Source organism: Camelus dromedarius, chromosome 17 (assembly GCF_036321535.1).
Source record: "Camelus dromedarius isolate mCamDro1 chromosome 17, mCamDro1.pat, whole genome shotgun sequence".
NCBI classification, from domain to species: Eukaryota; Metazoa; Chordata; class Mammalia; order Artiodactyla; family Camelidae; genus Camelus; species Camelus dromedarius.
In genome coordinates this window covers 18,882,122-18,900,604 of record NC_087452.1, presented here as the reverse complement: position 1 = coordinate 18,900,604, position 18,483 = coordinate 18,882,122, and the positions used below count along the sequence as shown (strand labels likewise).

The 18,483-nt window shown below is 39.1% G+C and overlaps 1 protein-coding gene across 6 annotated transcripts in view; it reads left to right on the top strand.

The window, feature by feature from the left end:
* The window catches only part of TAFA1 (TAFA chemokine like family member 1), a 682,241-nt gene that overhangs the window by 624,893 nt on the left and 38,865 nt on the right, over positions 1–18,483 (top strand). The gene's annotated exons all lie outside the window — the stretch shown is intronic.

Genomic DNA, 18,483 nt, shown 5'->3' with positions numbered 1-18,483 from the left:
TTAAGGTCAAAGCTGGTAAAGACTTAAGAAGTCAGAGAAAAGAATGCATTTGGCGTATTTTTATGTTTTGTTTTGTTTCAGTATTATTAAATGTTGAAAGAAAGAATTTGTTAAAGAGTCAGGAGACTTAATTGTTCTCCAGATGGAAAGGAGGCATGTTAACCAAGAGAAGAATGGAGCATGATTCATCCATCATTTGTTACTCACTTTCAAGGCTGGTTCTCCTAGTTTCTCTTTCGAAAAGTCAGAGAGATGTTCAGGGAGATACTGGGAGCTTCACTGGCTGCCTTACTGGGGGCAATTCCATTCTCCTATTGGGTTAGATGTTAAATAACTTGAATTCAAATTCTGGCTCTAATACTTATTAATTACATAACCTAGGACCATTGACTTATAATGTCTAAGTGTCAGTTTTCTTACCTCAAAAATGGAGATAATAATGGCACCTACAGTTACACTGTAGAGATTGAACTTTAAAAGCACCTACGTAGTCCCAATAGTGATGGAACTGTTTGGTATCTTGACTGTGATGGTGGATACACAAGCCTGCAACATGTGCTGAAATTGTTTAGAAGTAAATGCACACATACACATACACACACACACACATACACACACACACACAAGTAAAATTAGGGAAATCTGAATAAGATCTGTAGATTGTATCAATATCAAGATCCTGGTTATGATATTATACTATTATTAGAGGAAACTGGGTAATGGTACATGGGATTTCTGTTTTTCACAACTGCATATGAATATAAAGTTACCTCAATTAAAAAGTAACAAAAAGCACATGAAGTAATTAGCTCAATGCCAAGGACATCATAAGTCCTCAGTAAATGATAGCTACTTTTAAGCTAAGTGTCTGCTTTTCAAATGAGCTACTTTCACTAATAAGACTGCTTCTTGTATGAGATTCAACAACACATAAATAATGGAAATGGTATATCAGTCAAGCTTTGAACAGAAAAATAGAAGCTACTCTAGATATTTTGACTAGCTAGACATTCAATACAGGAATTACCAGCTCACCTAAATGATATGAGGGCTAAGGTAGGGGAGAGTCAGGAAATGGTTGAGAGAGCACTTTGAAGAAATTTTGAAGTATTTGCAAACAAATGAAAGCAAATGATTCCATCTGCTTTCAAGATCGCAGTGGTTGATTTTCAGAACCCACAGAGATAAAGCAAACCACTGTCCATTATCTCATCTACCTGGGAATCCTCAGTGGCCCAGGAAAGCTGGATCTGAACTGTCTGCCTGAAATTTCCACCAGAGAATAATAGCTTCTATGTCTCTTCCACCTACAAAACTTCCCTCAAACGGCTCTCACTGACTGTATCTAACCAGAAAACCTATGGGGAATGGAATTAGTGTTCTAAACTTCTTCCCAGTGACAAATAGAAAATGTAGAAGGGGGTGATGATGGTGGACGATGATGACAATAATGGCAAAGACAACAGTGATGGTGATTGTGATGTGAATCGATGACAGAAAATGCAGCGTAGATAGGAAATGAAGAATTTTCTGTCATGTCTCTGGTTGCATAAATTGCTAAGTGGATTTTTCTTAACTTTTCAATCTTTTTTTCATATTCAGCATTTATCCCCTGACACTAGTGATTTACTGGTCTTATTAGTGGACAGCATTGTTTCCATAATGAAGCTTACCACCAGATAAGCAACAGCCTTACCTGTTGGGTTTGCCTCCTTCTCAAGTGGAATTGACCAGAGTTAGAATGACTCTCTGAGACAAGGAGCCTCAGGTCTACAGTCTGTCTGCTATGGTAGGATAGGCAAGCAAGGAGCCTCGGGCAAAAATGTTATTCCAGGTCTTCATCCCTTAGCTTCAACTTTGCTACATGCACAGAAAAGGCTCTCTACTTAAGTTCCCCAACCACAGTTACTCTATCTAATACAGCATTTTTTATGTAGTTGTTGTTTATTTCCTTCCTTGAGCTTATCACAATCTGTAACCATTTTCTTTATTCACTTATGTGCTTGTTTATTCTTCATCCCCTCCCTTATATATTATAGTATATAATCTCCACAAGGGATGCAACCTTTCCTAACTCGTTCTAATCTAAATCTTCGGTGATTAGAGCACTTGAAACATAGAAAATACCAGAGAAATATTTGTTGCATAAGGAAAGGCTTCCAGGAGAAGATCACCGTGGACAAGGCAGATTAGCTCACAGCCTAGTGTGAAGTGATACATTTGTAAGAAAATGTATCACCCTAAATAAATAAAATGCCAAGCTGTCATTGTAAGTCTTGACTACAGTGGAAGTGCCAAACCATTTTCTAGGTACTTCATACAGGTGTTTCCTAATATCATAGGGCCACTATGTAGGTATCATTGATCCCATACATAGATAACAAAACAAAGGCTAGGGAGATGAAGTGAGTAAACCAATGTTACTGAAATTACTCAGGATGTACGTTTATGTTTCCAGAGCCTGCATTTTCACTGTTCCAGATGCCTTCACTTCTCCGAAGGGGCTAGGAACAGGGGTTGCAATAAGAATGAAGCACTTGTTCACTCATCCTTTTGAGAATCTGAGACTTTGCCTAAGGATTGATTTCCACACCTCTGTCCTGTTACTGAAACAATGGTGAGTTGGCTATTACCAGCCATAGGAGCAGGTCAGAGCTACCCAGCCATCAGAAGTTTATCCACATCCAGAAGCTTTAGATGTGGTTTGGTAGAAGTCACCAGGGTCAAGCTCAGTAATGATACAGGAAAAAAAAATGGGGCACAAAAGGATGGCCATGTCCCAGGTCTCGGTCGAGTCCCTGGGACACGCCCCGCCAAGTGAGGGTCCTTGGCTTCATGAAGGAAAGAATTAAAGAGCGAGCCACAGTTGAGCAAAGGTAGATCTATTCAGAGAGACACATGCTCCATAGGCAGAGTGCAGGCTATCTCGGAAGACGAGAGAGCAAGAGGCTGTGAGGCATGGTGTTGCTAGTTTTTATGGGCTCAGTAGCTTCATATGCTAGCAGCTGGGAGGATTATTCCAACTGCCTTGAGGAGGGGGTGGGGATTCCCAGGAACTGGGCCATTGCTCACTTTTTGACCTTTTATGGTCAGCCTCAGAACTGTCATGGTGCCTGTGGGGGTGTCATTGACCATGCTAATGTATTACATTGAGCTTATAATGAAGCTCAAGGTCTACTGGAAGTCTAAATTTCCTGCCATCGTGGGCCTCAAGGTCAACTGGGAGTTGAATTTTCTGCCATCTTGATGCTAATCGCTGTATCATTCCTTTAATGGCTTTGCTCTGCCCTCTTCCTTCCTGTCTCAGTAAGAGATATATTCACTGTGCAAACTTGGTCTTTGGTAATTAGAAATAGTTAAATGCAGTTTCCAGAGAGTGATGGTTGTCTAAAGAACCTGGACATATCGCAGGTTTAGCATCTTGGTTTCATAAATCCTTAAAGGTTATTTCCCTAACTATATTCCCAACCATTTCTGTTACTTTCCCGTGGAAAGCAAATTCAAGCAGGAGTCATATATAGAAAGGCAGAAAAGGGATGAAGACAAAGGGAGCCAAATAAATCATCTCTAAGATACGGTCTCTAGTGGAAGGGAAAAAATAGCACAAGAGAGAGAAGCAATGTAAGTGGCAAAGATAACTTTGACTCCTGGGACAAAGATCTTGTTTATCACATTAGTGTGGCTGGGTTTCTTCTGTATGACTGTGTTTTTTTTCTGTTGAATATTAGAAATGTGGGGAGTTTCTTACAGCCAAGATGAGATCTGCTGAACCAGTTAGCTAAGATTCTACTTTCTTATCAAAGAGGCTCTGTTCCTTTGCGTTTACTGTAGATGTTGAAATTGAAAATCCCTCTTGTTCAAGGTCATATGTGAAAAGGTCCTGGTACCACGTGCTAGAGCAACTTTTTAAATGTTGGCTTCTCATTTTGCAGAGTCCAACCTTAAGCTGTTAGGTCTGAGACAGCCACTGTCTTCAGAAACCTGCAGCCATTCAACACAGTAAGAAAGTGCTTAGAACCCATCCTGTTTGGCACAAGGGGTTTTAAAAGAGAAGCATGGAACTCAGCATTATACTCAATGAACCCCAACTTCATTGAGTATAATCGACAAATAAAATTGTAACATATTTAAAGTGTATACTGTGCTGATTTGATGTATGTATATCTCTCTTTTTTTGGTGGGAGTAGGAACATTTAAGTGCTATTTACTTAGCAAATTTTAATTATATAATACAGTGTTATCAACTATAGTCACCATGTTCCCCATTGGATCCTCAGAACTTATTCATCTTATAAGTGAAAGTTTGTACCCTTTAACCAACCCGCCCCCCATTTCTCCCAACCCCATCCCCTGGCAACTCTTTTTCTACTCTCTGTTTCTATGAGTTTGACTTTTTTTTTGTTCAGATTCCACATATAAGTGATACTATGCAGTACTTGTCTTTCTCTGTCTGACTGACTTCACTTAGCATCATGCCCTCAAGATCCATCCATGCTGTCACAAATGACTACTAGTCTTTAAAAACAGAGACCCAGCACCAGAGAATTTGAGATGATATGCCAATGTGTGAAGAATTCAGGTTTAACCATCTGAAAGTTTACACTTACTCCCCACTCACTACATATCTGAAAGTGTAGAGTGAGAATGAATATTTTCAGATGATTAAGGAAACCCGATAAATATCATTTCTCTGAACTGGCTTAGGATGGCTTCATAGTGAGATGCCTGCTGCTTATTCAGCAGTTGAGGCTACAATGCATGGTGTGAACTGAGCCTCGCCTGAATTAACCCCGAGTGGATTATTTCCTAATGCCTGCCTTTTAAAATTCATAAAAATTTTTCTTGGCCAGGATAAAAAATTTTTTAAGGAGATATAAAATACACTCGTAACCCAGAAAATGTTATACCAATGTTAGTTACAGTTATTAAAATAGTTAATACTGGTTATATGATGAATAAATTCTATTGCAATAGCTATTTTGTTCGTTTTCTCAATTATCAGTTAATAACATAGTACTGGAAAACCGCTGGAATTTACATGAAATGAACACACCCATAAATGCAGCACTCAGATGTGACCTTTCAACTTCTCCTTCTCCCATGCCATCTACTCCTGACTTCTAACATCATGTATTAATTTTAACTCTTTTTAAAATTTTACATGAATGAAATTATATAATACATACTCTTTTATGTCTTTTTTTAAAATTGATTTGTTTGTGAGATCCATCCATGTTGTTACATACAATAATTGTATCTTAATTCTCACTGCTGTGTAGTATGACTCCACAAAATGAGCATACCATGTTTTATTGATTTATTCTACTCTTGATGGGCATCCAAGTAGCTTCCAGTTTGGGACTATTATGAACAGTACATTTATAGACATACAGGCCTTTTGGCAAACATGTTGAATATTTTTACTAGATATAAGCTGAAGAGTGAAATTTCTGGGTTAAAGAATATGCATTTTTTTCAGCTTTAGAGGACACTGCCAGGCAATTTTCCAAAGATATTCTACCAACTAATACTCTTACCAGCAGTGAATGAGAGTTTGAGTTGCGCCACATATTTGCCAATACTTAGTATCAAAAAGTTTGGTGGAGTCGGGTGATTAAATCACACTGTTGATCTATAATAGTATCTCATTGTTGTTTGCGTTTGAGAATTGGGAGTTTAGAATGAAGAGCATGGACCATTAATAATGTAAAAGCAGTTCTCCTACAGCTTGGGGATCGTTCATCTATTAACAAAAGGTTTGGGTCTTATGCTTTATTCACCAGAAAAGGGAGGAAATTTTTTAATCATAAAATGGATTTTAGAGCTAGAAGGCGTCTCTGAGATCAAGAGTGAAGATGGTCCTTGGAGGGATGAGTAGACACACTTCCTGTGATTCTTGGATGCTCCTAGGTGACAGCAGGAGCATTTGCTGTCTCATTAGGTACTCCCAACTTTGCCACTTTCTTTGTTTAACAAATCGGAACATGGGGTGGCACGTTGACAGTAGAGTTGAGGAGAATTCTCAGCGATGCTTATTATGTGCTCAGGACACCTGTGCATATTTATTTGGTCTGTTCATGCTCCTCAGCAAGAAAGTCAGCAGGTCCTTCCTAAATGAGAGATCTGCAAGACTTCCAGCGATCTGTTTGAGAAGGAAAAAAAAAATCTAGCAACTTCTATGACATGAAGGGGAAGTAAGAAAACAAGACAAGTAGAAATTATTTTTGGTAAGGCTTAGAATCTGAAAAACATGGGACTCTTTCTCGATGAATATTTATTCACCTCCCCTAAGATGCTGAAAGCTGAAATAATCATTCTTCCCTCAAATTCTGGAATCATCTCTGTGCCATGGTGGTTTATAAGCTATAAGAAATGATGAATAAATATAAGTTTATGTAGATTAAACCTATCAATTCTAAGACATTATTTCAAGTGGTCCTCACCTTCTGTTCCACTTTGAAGCAAACAGCACTGTTTTTTTACATTAAAATAAGAACAACCTGAACTATAACATGTAAGTGTACAGTAGTCAAAAAACACTATTTGCATGAGTGAATGAGTCTGAAAAGTGCCTACTAAGTGTCACCAGATTCTGTACTTGTATATTATAAAAGAGACCCCAAAATTATAATTAATTTTTTATTTAAATATATACTACCTCATACTAATCACAAATATAGTAATATGTTGTATATGTGTGTGTATGGATATAAACACATATAAGAATATATATATTGCTCTACCCTACAAATGGTAGCCACACACACACATACACTGATGTGCTATGTGTGTATTAATGAGAATACATGTACTTTTATACCCAATCAAATGGTGGCTCTATGCACTGTGTTATAGCTTTCTTTTTCTCACTTCTCAGATCTTACAGTTTTTTCAATGTCCTAAGTAAGAGTTCTGCAAGACTTTCAGAAATCAATGTCAGCACATCTCTCTTATTTTTTTGAAATTGCTGCATAAGATTCCATTACAGGCATCTACCATAATTCAGCTGAACACTCTCTTCTTGATGGACCTTTTGGTTCTTTGCTATTTTTTCCTATGACAGCAATGCTAGAATAAACTTCCATGTATGATATCTTTACATAACATGAGATTGTCTTTGCAGGATAGATTCTGGGAAATGTGCATGCTCAGTCAGAGGGCTTACATAAATTTTGAAGACATTTCCAATTCTTTCCTCACATGCTTGTCTCTGCAGGTGGGTGTGATGTCAACTCTACCCAAATCATAGGAACAAAGAGGAAGGGAGGCATTGTTATGACCAAAAGAATGAGTAGTGGATGCTTCAGAGGCAGAAAAATAGTAATTAGCAAATGCATACATACATGTGCACACTGATATTCACACAAACTCATGCAGACATCTCCACGTTGGAGAGGAGCCCACAAATTATCATTTGTCTCATTTTCAGCTGTGACATTAGCAAGCATGGTTTGGGACAAGTCTTATACTTCTCTAGGCTTGGATTATCTCATTTGCAAAATGAGAAACTTGGCCTAAATCGGTGGCCCTCAAAGTGTGGTCCACATTCTAGTAGCATCAGCATCACTTGGAAACTTGCTAGAAATAGAAATTCTCAGGGTCTACTCAGGACCAACTGAGTTAGAAACTCTGGAGATGGGGCCCAGTAACCTGTGTTTCAGCGAAGTCCTGCAGGTCTTTCTGTAGCACGCTGAAGTTTGGGACTGTTGGGCCTCAATGATCTGGGATATCCCTTCCAGCTCTTGTGTTCTACGAACTTCACAAATCTCTTAAGACCCTAGGTGTCTCTTTCCTTCCTTTTAGATTGTAAGCTTTTTAAAAGCAAGAAATGGGCCAGATAGCCCATCAGTTGTCAATATCTGTTGCTTGATATAGCAAATGATGAAGGCATAAGTATTACAAGAATCCTTTGTAAGCTTGGCTGCCTCACAATTATGTTTTTGAACCTGCATGATTGATGTCCAATGTCTCTTTGATTGCTGGATCTGATAGTTAATATCACATCCTGTGACAACAAAGCCATGAGCTCTTTGTTCAGCTCATGACTATTACCTGAATTCTGATTTTACCAGGCTCTATCCAGGAAATCTATTGAGTCAACAGTGCAGCCTTTACAGGCAGATTTTTGTTCAGATCTAGATTTTACCCCACTTCACTGCATAACTTTGGACAGCTTGCTTATCATTGCTGAAACTCTTTCCTTGTCTCTAAAATACTTACCCCAAGTGGTATTGAGAGACTTTATTTTTTTTTATTGAGTTATTGTCAGTTTACAATGTTGTGTCAAGTTTCCAGGGTAGAGCACAATTTTTCAGTTATATATGAACATACATATATTCATTGTCACATTCTTTTTTGCTGTGAGCTACCACAAGTTCTTGTATATATTTCCCTGTGCTATACAGTATAATCTTGTTTATCTATTCTAAATATGCCTGTCAGTATCGACAAATTTCAAACTCCCAGTCTATCTCTATCCCTTCCCACCACCCTCCCACCGGCAACCACAAGTTTGTATTCTATGTCTATGAGTCTGTTTCTGTTGTGTATTCATGTTTCTTTTTTCTTTTTTTTTTTTTAGATTCCACATATGAGCGATCTCATATGGTATTTTTCTTTCTCTTTCTGGCTTAGTTCACTTAGAATGACATTCTCCAGGAACATCCATGTTGCTGCAAATGGTGTTATGTTGTCATTTTTATGGCTGAATAATATTCCATTGTATAAATATACCACCTCTTCTTTATCCAGTCATCTGTTGATGGACATTTAGGCTGTTTCCATGTCTTGGCTATCGTAAATAGTGCTGCTATGAACATTGGGGTGCAGGTGTCTTTTTGAAGTAGGGTTCCATCTGGATAGATGCCCAGGAGCAGGATTCCTGGGTCATATGGTGAGTCTATTCCTAGTCTTTTGAGGAATCTCTGTACTGTTTCCCGCAGTGGCTGCACCAAACTACATTCCCACCAACAGTGTAGGAGGGTTCCCTTTTCTCCACCCCTTCTCCAGCATTTGTCATTTGTGGACTTCTGAATTTTAATTTGTTAATTTATATGAGACAAATACATGTGTCTAACACATAGGCAGGTACTAATAAACAGTATCTTTTTGCATTGCTCTAAGCCTCTGATCAGTAATGTAGGGATTTGTTCTAGCTGAGTGGCACAGAGAGAGAATTTCCAGACATTGGGCTCCTTCATCTCTTTTCCTACTGTCACGGCCCAGCCCTTCTGACCCCTCTTCATCTCACTCCATAATACAGCGATGGTCTTCTAGCCACCATCTTTCTAACTTGACTCTACAAGTCACTGCCAGAGTAATCTTCCTAAAATGTGATCTGTGTATGGTTATTCCTGACTCAAGGAAAGAGCGGTTCAGGTACATATTTAGAAACATTTGATCAGCATGGATTTGGCTTCTCCAATATACCAGACACTGTATTTGGAGACTGTGGATGCAAAAAGCAAAGTCTTACTTCAAGAAGCTGGAAGCCTCTGCTGGAAAGAGGCCAGTTAACCACTAATTACTATGTGGTGGGAGTAGCAGTGCTGACCTAGAAGCAAGCCCTGGGCCACAGGAGACCAGACCGGGTGGTGAAGGGATGTGTGAAGGCTCCCAAAAGGAGATGAAGGCAGTTCCTCTGAGACTTCAAGGACAAGGTAGCAGACATCCGTGATTTTTGCCACCCAGCTTTCATTTCCTGTTTCTCCTGATTTTCCTTTGGAAGATCACCTTCCCCACTCTCCCTCTTCTGATAAAATGGTCTGAAGACCACACTCAGTGGACTGACAATTAACCTAGCTTTGAGCTAATTAAAACAACACATTCTTTGTCCTGGGTTCCAACATGGGCGTGGGGTTCAATTAGAACCAATTCAGAACAGTCTCTCTGGGACTTCTGGAACCTTATAGCTTTGGGAGTTCTTGGAAGCCTTTTTGCAACCACCAGAGGAAAACCTACCTGAAGTTAGAAGCAACACAGAGGAAGAAGAACACAGCCATGGAGAGAAAGAAACCAGCTCCTGCTGACATAGTTTAAACCCCTGGACCAGGCGATTCCTAAAGTTACTCCTCCCAGAGTGGTTACTGGAACCATTGGATTCAACTGCTTTCTTAAGCCAGTCAGTCATTTCTGCTGTCTCTTGCAACTAACATAGGACTTCACCAGATGTAGGGAAGAAAAACACTTCTGGCCAAGGAAACAAGTGGAAAGGTTCAGCCCCAGGAGAGGATGGTGCATGCAGGCCTCTGCAAGTGGTCTGGCTTGGCTGCAGCACAGGATGGAAGAGACAAAGTGACTTGAGAGGATGCCAGTGAGACAGACAAGGCCCAGCTCATAAGGGATCTTGTATAAGTTTTTAAAATATTAATCAGTTTTCCGTGAAGGGCCAGATAGTGAATATTTTCGGCTTTGTGAGCCCAGAGGGCACATACGGCCTCTTATAAATAATCAACTCCGAGACCTTTGTAGTCGGGAAGTAGTCATTAAAGAATATGCAAACAACGAGCATGGCTGGGGTGGGGGAGGGCGTGGCAGGACATGGTACAGCATGGGTGGGAGAGCTGGCCTGTGGGCCACAGTTTGCCAACGCCTGATCTATGCAGTGCTTCATGGGGCAGAAAGCACATTTACAAATTGTCTATTATTCCATTAAACAAATATATTACTGAACACTTGCTGTGTGACAGGCTCTGTGTGGCCTCCAGACGTGAAGCCACATTTAGCACACACACTATCCTGCTTTTTGTCCCAATTGGGATAGGGTAGGGTAGGGAGGTCTCTGTTTCATTTGGCAGGAAACAAATGACCAACAAGATAATCTGAGATAATGCTGATTGTTAGGAAGAAGGGCATGATATGATTGGAGGAGTCAGGGGGTTCCTCTAGCTGGAATGGTTTGGAAAATTTACTTTCTGGAAAACGGTTCTCTGAAGCCAAGACAGGTGAATGCCTGGAATAGAAGCCTTCAGAGCAGAAAGAACAGCAAAAGCAAAAAATCTTTAAGAGGAGAATGTCTTTCACACATTTAAAAAAGAGGCAAAAGGCAGTGTGCCTGGAGCCTAGAGTTTATAGAGGAACACAAGAGGACATCAGGGGCCAGGTCACACAGGGCTTTATAGACTGGGATATAAAGAACTTGATCTGATCTATTTTATTATAGTGGTATCCAATAGAAATATGTGATTTTATATTTTCTGCCAACCACAGCAAGAAGTAAAAAGAAATGTGCAATTAACTTTGATAATATATTTTCTTTAATCCAAACACATCCAGGATATTATAATTTCAACATGAAATCATTATGAAAATTATTAATAAGATAATTTCCGTTCTTTTTCCTTTTGTAGGAAGTCTCTGAAACCCAGTATCTATTTCACACTTACAGCACCACCCAGGTCGAACTAGCCACATTTCCACGGCTTGATCGCCACTTATATTTATTTATTTAATGGCCACCATGTTGGCATTGCAGTCTTAGAGTGATCACTCCGACTGTTATGTGGGGAATGGATTCTCGAGAGTCAGAGTGGAAGCCAGGGGAACAGTTAGGAAGCCACGGCACTGGTCCAGATGCAAGGAAGTGGTCCAGGGTGACAGTAGCAGAGAGAGATTAATTTGGGATGTTTCGTGGAGGTAAGGGCTAAGGCATTGGATTTGGGGAGTGAGGTAAAGAGAAGAATCAAAGACAATTTCTAGGGGTTGGTACAAACAACTTGGTTCCATTCTCTGAGTGGGCAAAGCCTAGGAGAGGGGAAGCTGGGCCGTCGGATGAGGAATTTCGGTTTAGATGTGTTAAGTCTGTAATGCCTATTAGGCATCCAGGCAAGCAGTTAAACAGAGTGGTTCTGTCCCAAAGATCCATCATTAATCTTACAGGCAAAGGTAGTCTCTCATATTTCAAAATCTTTGAAGAAGCAAGTTTTAATCTACATATACTTGGCCCACGCTCTCCCCTTCTCCCTTCACCTCCTCCTGCTTCTGAAGAGATTGATTTCACTTTGCATGAGGTGCTACAGTATTTTCCATTTAAATAGAAACCTCAAATAAATTGGATTTAAAATCTTCTCAGGGAAAAAGGAAACAATTTGTTTGCTGGGGTTTAATTTCGAGGCAAGGCTCATAACCAGGGCTGTTTTAACCCATCCCTTGATTGCCTTCCATGGCGCAGGTGCCCTCGCAAAGGTAGGGGGATTATTGAAATTTCAAGGAAGTGGAGGCGGCTGTATGTTCACATTCGAAGAAGCTATGAAAGGGCTCATTGGTTACAGTCCCCAGCCTCTAGGACTTCTAATCCGCCCAGAACAAATAACTGTCTTTTCTTGTCTTAACGATTTCCATGGCGACAGGCTACAAAATCTCTCTTGATAGCCACACTACCTTATCACACACCAGCCAGCCGGGGGAGAAGGGCAAAAAAGCTGTCAGACTCGCCAGCTGGCTTTACCAGATGTTGAGCTGATTCCAGCCAGTTGTTTTCAGAAGAACCACTTGTTGACATCAAGTCACTCTACCCCCAAAACACACTCCATACGTAATGGTGGTCGAGATACATCTGAATGTACACATGCCACAGGCTTCCTTAGAGAATTAGGAAAAGGCAATCAATCGATTGTTTCCCCTTCCTGGTAAAGTCAGAATTTAGATATTAAGACTGATATACCTGATGGGAATTTACTGAACCAATCTCGATGCTGTACTGAAACCCAGTCTATACCTACCATATATATCAGGGAACCGCTAAGGTATTTTCATTCTTCTCTGTCTCTTGCCGCTTCAAAAAAATGTAGCCAAAATTAGAATTATTGCAAAAGGCTCTGGGTCTACCTGATAAAGAATTTAATATCAAGTCAATTAAATTTGAATGCCCAGTTTTTTGTTCATTAGCTGATACAGGCCCTCTCATTGGCCATTTGCCTGAGGGCAGTTCACCACTAATTAGCACCTTGAACTCCAATTTCCAGGAAACTTAAATACTGAAATGGTCATTTGCTACAGCCAAAAGCCACTGCAAGGATTTCAGGGAAGAGCTCAGAATCACTGACTCCACTCCAGGCCCTGCTTTAAAAAGTTTAACCTATATTTCATTCAAATTTGGTAACAAGGAAACCTTTTCTCACTGCTCAGTTCTTATTAAAACAGATTTCAGCTGCCTAAACAACTCGTTTGGGCTAAGTGAGAGTTGCTACATGAAAAGAAACCCATATTTATGAGATTCTTTTTGCTTTGTTTTATCGACCTCGGGACAGCAGACTACAGACCTGGGAAGAACATGCGACTATGTTATGTTTTGCCTATGCGGTCCTTTTTAGAACCTTAGAGTTGAAAGCTGTCAGGCAAGGCAATCTCCAGGTCCTTATAGTTCAGGCTATCCCCTGTAGTTTGAAACATGACCATGTTGACAGGTTCAGGCCATCTGCCGGGCCCCTGGGAGCATTTCCATTTGCAGCCCCTGAGTCACACCACATCTCTGCCGTAAGCAAAGCCTGGACTTTGAAATCAGACAGACATGGGTTCAGATCTTAGCTGTGCCATTTACTAGCTCAGTGGTTTCTGCAGACTTTCTTAATCTTCAAAGCCTTAGTTTTCTCATCTATCAATTGAAGATCATAACTGACTGTTTTAGAGGCCATTTGTAAGGTGGTTGTACTTACCCAATACATGGCACGTAGCAAAGCATTTAACAATGATGACCTTTCAAATCTGTGAAATGGGCTCATGTTTAAGGTTGTCAACACAGCACTAATTTTTAGAGAAGGTAAGCATTTAATTAGCTACCCAGATCTTGACATCTGGGCATTTGGACAACTGAGTTACATATTTCTCATCTGGCTGACTGGCCTATTGTCATCATAAGCAGGGCTCTATGTGGCTTTTCAGAGGCAGTTGGCCTCACCCTATGTGTTGTTGGTATGTTTACTTCTGAAACAATTTAAAACTAAGTATGAATTTATCATGATACTTTATTTCCAGTAAGTTTTGACAATCAACCAAGGACCAAGTGAAATAAAAATATCAAGAATTACAGCCCTTTGGGATCCAATTAACCCAAGCAAGTTATTCTTAAACTTATGAAAAGATGGAAGTGTTAGGATGGGTCAGAGAATGTTTGAAAACTTCAGAATTTAATTGCAAATAAGAGAGAATGTCAATTGCCTGGAAATGTGACCAAAATATTCTAATGTCAGGAAAGGTGTTGGGAAATGTGACAGCACTCCACAGCAAAGTTCAGGTGGTTCTAATCACAGTCAGAAATCAGGGAAGTCTTTTCTTTTTACCATATCATGAATTTCTTTCATTATTTAAAACCTCTAGATTTGACAAAACCATGCTCATGGTTTTAATTTTTCACAGCCAGTTAATTATGCCTCTTTATATGATTCACAAATTGTGGCATATTTGTGAAGGTGGAAGTGTGTGTTTCTTTCTATAAATGTTGAAACTCCTGTCAATGTCAAACTGTTCTCTCTACCAAAAAGGTGATGTGATAAATTACAAGTTAATCTTACTGAAACATTTAGTCTTGTGGATGTTTCTGCTTGTTCTTTTCATTGGCGTGTGTTGGAGAATTTCTACAGAGAGAAGCATCTATGTGATTGGATGTCCACAGGCCTGCAGTAATTAGCACAGATGTCCTCCTTGTGGGCACCCCCACCGTTGATAGTTCATGACAAGCAGAGATGGATCTAAGCACGTTTCAGTCCACACCAGTGCCGTGTGTGGGAGGCACTACTTAGGACACAAACTTCAGAGCCCTATGTGAGTTCACAACCAGGCTGTCCTGTTGATCTGGAACACATTGCTTAAATTCCCTGAGCCTCGTTTTTTCCCATCTGTACAGTGGCAGTAAAATACCTCTACCACAGGCTTTTGTAAAGGTTAACTGAGATGATGGATATAAGATACTTAGCATACTATCTGCAATATGGTAAGTGCTCAGTACTTGGCATTTATTATTGTCTGGTAATTTCAGGTGGCTTTAGAGAGGTTGCTGTTTATTGATTGCCTTTCTATATCTCATTGTCCTCATCTTTAAAATAAGATCACGTACCTGATTAGGGTCCTTGTGAAGGCTGAGTATATGGCTGTGTTATAATTGGCATCACCGGGAGAACTAGCATATAGTATGCACTTACGGATTTGACAGACTCTGAACAAGATTCTTTCTCATTTCATCCCCCCAACTTTCATTTTATTATCCCCATTCAGAAGATTGGAAAACTGGGACTAAGAAAGATTGAGCTAACTTCACAAGTCACATAGACAGTGCATAGAAAAACTGGGATTTTAGCTCTTGTGTATTCAACTCCAAAGGCTTTGCTCTGCACCATTTTGTCATAATACCAGGATTTACAGACTCAAACGGATTTGAACCTAGGAAGGTAAACATAATGAATGAAATAAGTTGAGTGGGGATTATGGCACCTGGAGAGCAGCCTGCCGCATGTAAAGGGATAGCTAACTCATTATCCCCATGCAGGAATAAGGACCCAACGCTACCAGGTCTGTGATCTTTCAAGAAGAGTCTAGAACTCAGGTTTTGATATGAAAGCTCTTGATTATTAAATGTGTGCAGCTAATTCATATTATTTTTAAACACTGTAATAGCCAAAGAAAAATATATCTGCAGGCCAAGTTCAATTTTATATTATTTTCCAGAACAGTGATTCTTGAAGAGTGGTATGTAGACCCCAGGGGTCCCCTAGATACCTTTAGGCCAGCTGCATGTTCAAAACTACTTTCACAATAATAATGAAATACTTTTTGCGTTGCATTTGCATTTGCACTAATGGTACAAAAGAAGTCGTGGGTAAAACTGCTTGTTGCCTTAGCATGAATTACGGCAGTTTCACCAAAATATACCAGTAACCGTTGTTTTATTCACTAACACAGGCTCACAATAATAATTTTTTTAAGATGTCAGTTTTACTTAAGGATGCTATTAATAAAGCAGTAAAAATTATTCATTTATTTACTGTAAACCTTTGAACACGTATCTTTTAAATAGTCCATGTGATAAAATGGTAAATTTACATAAAATTCTTTTCTCTAGGAGAAGAGCTAGTATAATGGGTCAGATAGCAAGCTGAACTAGCCACCTTTTGTATGGAACATGATTTTTACAAAAAAGTTGACAAACTATGGTTATTCAGATTTGGTGTTTGGCAGACATTTTCTCAAAAAAAAAAAAAAAAAAAAGTAAGCCTGTCGCTTCCAAGGAAAACAACTGACAATATTTGTTGCCAATGATAAAGCTCAAGCTTTCAAGTGAAAAATTAGAATTTTGGAAAACTTAAGCTTGACAGGTTCTCAATACTTAAAGACTTTTCTACTGTGATTGGTAGTTATATTAACAAATGTAATTTTAAAAATACGGTATAATGACATATGCCAACATTTGGAAGAATCTGCTTAACTCAGTAAATCAATATATTCTAGTGAACAATTCATGGTACTACAAAATCTTGCTAGAAGCAAGATTAATCAAAGTGAAAGACAGATGAATGAACTCTATGTAACTGAGAGTGGAAAGGTCACTGATACGGTTTCAGAGAAATGACTACTTTTTGAGTTTCGGGTATCAAAGAATATCCACAATTACCTTAAAAGGCTCTTATTATTATTTTATAATATCATATCCCCACCCCACCTTTTCCTACTACATATCTATGGGAAGCCAGACTTACTTTTTCTACTTTAAGGAAGACAACATATCACAAAGAACCAAGCATGGAAACAGATATGAATCTCCAACTTTATTCTATTATGCCAGACATTAAAAAGATTCGCAAAATGTAAAACAAGCCACTCTTCTTGTGAATTATTTTGTATTGGAAAATACAGTTATTTTTCATTAAAATAAAAAATGTTAACATGGATTTTTATTATTATTATGTTCAAATGAGTTAATAAATAAATATATTTTTTAATTTCTCAGTTTGAGTTTCTAATCCAGTAAGCCTCAGTAGCTAGCAAGAGATAAAGTTATTTGGGATCCCCAACCATTTTTAAGAATATAAAAAGACCCTGAGACCAAATTGTATGCTAAGCACTGCTCTAGAATAATGCTATTCAAAGTGTTGTGTGTGGATGGGTAGTGTCAGCACCACCTGGCAAATTGTTTAAAATGTAATTTCATGGCCTCTACCCTAGACCTACTAAACCAGGAACTCTGGATGTAAGTCCCAGAAGTCTGCATTTTAACAAGCCTCTCACATGATTCTGAAGCTCACTGAAGATAAAGCATTGTTCTGCATCAAATTGTGTTGATTACCAACCTCATTAGTTAAAAAAAATTTTTTTGAGAACATACCCTCGATTTATATATACTTGTATATTTATCTAATCTAGATACCAGCACTTCTGTACTAATATTTTATGAATCCCAGATAGAAACTGAAACATGCACAAAAAGTAGAAATTGGAGGATGAGTCGCTCTCTGTTCTCTACATTTCGCCTGTCTGTAGAGACTGGTCCATGTGGGTCTCCAGTTATAGCTGCATTGCTCTGTGAAATGGATTTGTAAAAACTCCCCTTCCTCCTGAGTCTTGATAAATTAAGAAGTAGGGCCTCTTCCTGACCCTTTTCTATTTCAATCAGTGCCCCTTTTTTGCATCAAGTCTTTCCAAAACACACGGGGCAGGCCTGTATGTCGCTGAGAATCTCTCGTATAAAAATTAAGGCAGCAAAGCAAAGGGAATGCAGACTACAAAGAGCATTTCTGAGTAAGCTGCTGTTCTGATAGTCTGCATTCCCTCGCTTCTCCCTGAGTGCATCTGATCTCTCTGTGAATGAAAGAAGACACCAATGGATGAATCAGAAAGGAGTGTCTTCTCAAGTTCTCTATCATTTCATTGTAGTCTTTCATTCTTGACTTTATTCATGGATGACTTTTTAATCCTCAAGTTTCAAGATAAGTGACTTTGGAGTTTGAATGATAGTTTGCTTCTGATGTTTCCATATTTATTTTGTAGAGAAAACAGGAGAAATCAAGAATAAGCAACGTTTTGTTGTTGTTTTTTTCTTGTTGGAAGGAAAGCCTTAAAAAAAAAAACAGACTATTGTGGGAAAACATTTTCACCTTCCAGCTCCCTGTGAACTCAGCAGTAAAGGAGAAAGCATTTGTTTAAGCCGTGTAAAACGTGTATTTCCCACATAAGCCTAATTAGAAGGATGAGCCAGGGCAGTTTTTGAATATAGATTTCTTGGCTCTACCCCAGATCTACTGACTATAAACTCTACGGAAAAGAACTGGGAATTTATTTTTTGACAAATACTTTAGGTGATTTTTATGATCAGGCTGAGTGATTGGGAAGTTGGAAAACAGGTTTCAGGATAATGAACCATATTGCTAATTGCAAATTGAAAATGCATGATATTTTCCTGCGCTAAACAACATTCCCTGGGGGCTTCATGCACAGAGGGATAAGATGCTACATGGAATTTGTGTTGACTCTTCCCAAAAGCACCCCATGGAGTTCGTG